Genomic DNA, 5,018 nt, shown 5'->3' with positions numbered 1-5,018 from the left:
TTATCCTAAAATCTAATTTATACATTTTTATGCAGGTTGTTACGTCACTCCTGACAAACTAGAAACGGATGACAATTCAAATATGTACTTCTTGCCATCTCGATTGATTGCTCTCTATATATACACCAGAATCAATCTGGTTAATTTTATAGTTTTAATACTCTCTTTTATGATTCCCTTAGGGTTATGATAAATTAATAGACGGTTCGTGGCTGCTCCTTGCGTTAGTTTCTAAGTTCTAGTGATTCTATAGTGACCAACAATGCTTCCATGGATCACAAAAATAAAGAGAAGCTGTCAACAAATTAAGACAAAAGGTTAACTGACAAGGCTAATATTGTTGACGTCTAAATCTTCTGCCGTTTAGCTATACTCCCTGACATTAATATACAGAGTGCTACTGAAGTTTCTTTTAGTAACTGTATATTTATTTATAGTAACTTCTTAATCGCACAACTGTCATTGGTGTATACGTTATACTTGCAAAAGCACTTATTGTATGTATCTAAGATCCTCCTGCAAGCATGGAACTCGCGAAGAAGCCATTATTGGCTTATCAAAGCCACAAGCTGACCGAAGTCAGTCTCTTAGATTCATATTTAACGTCCACATTTATGAATTGTCAATTGTCCACAACTCTGTAACTGGACGACATACATTAATCTTGGAGTGACTCGAACTCGGGACCTTATGATTGAAAGGCAACGGCGTTAACCACTGAGCTAACACTCCACGGCGTAAACCACTGAGCTAACACTCCTATAAATACTGAATATGAAACTGAATATGAAACTGGAAAAAAAACTGAATATGAAACTTATTAGGTTTATCGGCTGACGAACAAACTTTCTCATTGTTATTTGAAATTCATAGATTAATGGAACACTTTTTAAAAAGAGTACATTTGATTTTGATGCTGATTGGCGTTTCCTCTTTCTTGAGACGTGACTGCTTCTTATCACTTAATTAAGGATATCATTATTTCTAACCACGGACCTACGACTAAAACTTTACTTTCCAGTTGATGGAATCATTTCGATTTGTAAATCTTCTTTTCCTTCCTGTGATAAAATATTAATTGAGTTTGGTTGTTAATTGCTTACCTTTTCAGTGAGCAATATTTCCTATTTCTAACGTATTCTAGTAAACCAACTTCCGGTTTGCTAAGTGCTGAAAGGACTGAAGCCCCCCCCCCCCCCCGAAAAAAAATAAAAAAATAAATGAAACCTCAAAGATTGGGCTGACACCTTAGAAAGATTATTATATGTTGGATTCTGTATCTATATATGATTTGAGTTCACTTACTCGGAATTGTGGCCTTGTGTAAACTCAACACGCACGCTGTTTCATCTTGATTAACCACATATTTATCGTCTTCTTACATTAACTTTTCTTTAACCTTGGAAATTTTTTAAATCATCTGAAACAGAGAACCACCCATGTAAATATATTGTCTTTCATAAGTCCATTGCGGTACCTAACATATGTTATCGAGGGGATCATAGACATGATATTATTCCCAATGTATACACACAGTTTTATGTTACACACGAAGAAATAATTTATTGACATGTTTTACGACTCCATCTTTGTGTGGCGTGGAGTGGGTTGGGGTTCGGTGGGGTCGGTTGGGGTAGGGTGGTAGTGAAAGGTTCTCTTAATTTACATGCTAAGATCACAGGCTTCTATATGTACCCTCATGGTAATCTTCTAGTAATATGTTATCTAGTGTATGATAATAAATGGTTATTATTCACAGGTTCCTAATATAACCTAATGCATGATAGTATATTGTAATACCACAGGTTACTCAATATGAAAAACTTCATAATATTTCGGATGATAACACCGGCGACTAAGAGAACATCATCATTATCTATGCTGCGATCACAGGCGACTAAGATTAACTCATAAAATATCGTACGATCACAGGCTTCCAATATAGCCTCATGCATGATAATGTAAAGTTACACCATAGGCGTCTATAGTGTGATGCCGCTTGTCATCATATCTGTCGCCCTCTATTTATTCAGGCGATATGTCACCGTTTTTAGCCACATGTGGTCTCCATGTGGACAGTGACGTATTACAGGTCACGTGACGTCCGTTCATCAGTTCAGCTGGATCAGATCTCGATACTTGTAAGTCATTTTTCGCTCCCGTTCTGAATCGTTTGGTTCGGTAGTAGCCATGGCTCCGACCATTGTGGTCGTATTTGTATTTGTATCTGTTTCGTATTCGTCTTTAATACGTGCACGTTTGTACGTATCGTTATAGGACTCTACTTCAGTATTGAGACCTCGTTTGTAACCATTTCCGTTTCAGTATATGTTTTTCTATTTATTATTGAGGGCTTCGTGCCGATGTTTTGTGGCTGATTGTAGAAATAGAATACGAAATCTCAACGTTCGTTTTTTTACTCGTTTATCGATGTGTTATATTCTCTGCAATAATAGCGAGGTTCAAGGTTCGTCGTTACTAACACACAACCATTCCTAGCCGCATTTGTTTCCAAACCACCACCAGTCCTCAGTAGGGAATATTTAGGCGCTCCCGGAATCTTAGGCTAAGTAAACGTTACAATAGTATCATTACAGGCTTCTGTTAGAACCCCATCTTAATGTATCGTACGATCACAGGCTTCCAATATAACATCATGCATGATAATGTTTAGTTACATCACAGGCGTCTAATATAGTAACATTACAGGCTTCTATTTGAACCCCATCTTCATATATTGGTTAGATTACAGACTTTGATTATCTTATCTGTCAATAAATTCAAAGTGATTAATGTTTCCCAATTGGTCAGATGATCGTTAACTTATAAAAAAAGTGACCTCTGCATGTTTCATAATTTAATAACCTAGCGAGATGTCACGTTTTATAAAATAAACAAAATCATGATATTTTACTACAATTTTTAACGATTTCTGGTATAATACTCGGCCTGGCAAGTGTTATGTCAATACTATACAGGAGAGTGATGCTGTGTGATCTATCTGAGAGTGACCAATGTGTACAAGACAAATGATTTGATTGATACCTGCAAAGAAGTTGACAGAAGTATCACAGATATGATGACCATGACTTTCAAAATCTTTACCAAAAATTGTTTACTTTTCTAATTGAATTCATAAGCACGCTCTGGTTCTTGTTTTTAATTGTTCGGTCAAGGCAAAACGTGTCTTAAGTACTTCAGGATGTGCATACTTTCATATGATTGATCAAGCACGAGATTGTAGTAACAGGATCAATTACATGTACGATACAGTTAACAAGATCAACCTTGAATGGCAAAGAAAAAAAAAGAGAGCTAATTTTGCGGTAAATTTATTGAAACTGAATATTGGAATTAACTTGAAAGTGTCAGAAAATTCCCTGACTGATATCTAACCTCCTTCGGCAAAGCAGTTAATATAAAACCACCCTCTCCTTATTTCGTGTATATGCGCGATCTCCCACGCAGTGTACCAGTAGGGGAGGATTTTTTTTTTGGGGGGGGGGGGCGTGAGCAGCTCAAAGTATGACCACAGCTTAGAATATTCTTAGAATATACACGTCTCAATAGTGAAGAGTGGCGGCCGCGAGCGTGTCCATGAGGGCATTAGAGGGATGCCATCCTTTGATTTACATAAGGGAAGGATCATTAAAGAAAAATATTGATGAAACTAAACCTGAAGATATTTTCACTCTCTTGCGTAAATAAAAGTGCCTTATTTTCCTGAATCCCTATGTTAACGTACGAGTCATAGGTGTGGGTTGTCACTTCTATCCATGTCGCTATGGTAACAGGTGGGTTAGATACGATACGCAGCTGTTTTATCCCTGTTTGACTATCCTATCCTATCGTTGATCATAACTGGGCGAAGAAGATATACTACACCGTTCTAAACCCCTTGGTTGATCACGCTCATATTCAAAAATAAATAGATAGGCTGAGCTTCCTGAAGTGTATTAGGTAATGTGATTCTATATATGCTAATAGTTGAACATTAATAATAGCTACTGTGATACTAGGTGATATGCTATAGTTAATATGGCCTACATGCATGACACACTCGATTCTTTCTTCTTGTATTTTCTTGCCCTATTTCCGGTATATATTACCGCAGTGAGGGGCCGCATACACTTCCATTCATTGTTCAAAAAACTATTTTATTTTGATATGCTTTAATTATTAATTTCTGCTGTTGATCAATCCAGAATAGAAAAAGTGATTGATTATGTATATTGACATAGACTGCCTTGTGATTATTGTTATGTATATTTCAACATTTTCCAAATTAATAATTAAGTTAACAGTATATCTCTGTAAACCCCAAAAGTTGATTCCAATAAGACAACATTACACTGTTCTCGTTGTATGAGTTGGTTTTTACCGCATCTTGAAGGGGGTTAGACCTCTGGTAACTACTACTCCAGATTGTATGCGTGTATCCCTCCGTTCTCAGGACTCTGATTCGTGCAACCCCCCGCCCTTCCCGTAAGAAATGTCTCCATTAACCGAACTTGTACCCCTAAGCATTTCCCGTCCACACTCACCGTAAAAAAGAGGGCTCCATTATTATGTCTTGTAAAGTAGACATGACTCTATTAACATAACTTATACCATTCTCCGCCCTCCCAGGATAACCCAAGACTCGATACCATGACATGAACCACCCTCCGGCCTTCCCTGAGAACCAATTTCCATTAAAAAAGAGCAAGCCACTCCCCCCCCCCCAAAAAAAAAAAAAAAAAAAAAAGACACACACCTTACATCAGGGATGTGTGCACAAGCACATCTGGAGTAATAGTTTACAAGAAAGGAGTGTTGATAACAGTTCTATAGAAGAGCCGAGATCATAGCCCGGCCTGACCTCACTAAGTTCAATTTGCAAAGTTTCTTGATCATATAGCAAACATCACAACCATTTAGAATTAGTGAACAAAGAATAAAGAATAAGTAAAGGTATTTGTTTAATCATCAGTGGATATGGAAAGGGCTAAAGGAGGTTTGGTTTTCACTAAATGGGC

Source organism: Apostichopus japonicus, chromosome 19 (assembly GCF_037975245.1).
Source record: "Apostichopus japonicus isolate 1M-3 chromosome 19, ASM3797524v1, whole genome shotgun sequence".
Lineage (NCBI taxonomy): Eukaryota > Metazoa > Echinodermata > Holothuroidea > Aspidochirotida > Stichopodidae > Apostichopus > Apostichopus japonicus.
This window is presented reverse-complemented; position numbering follows the sequence as displayed.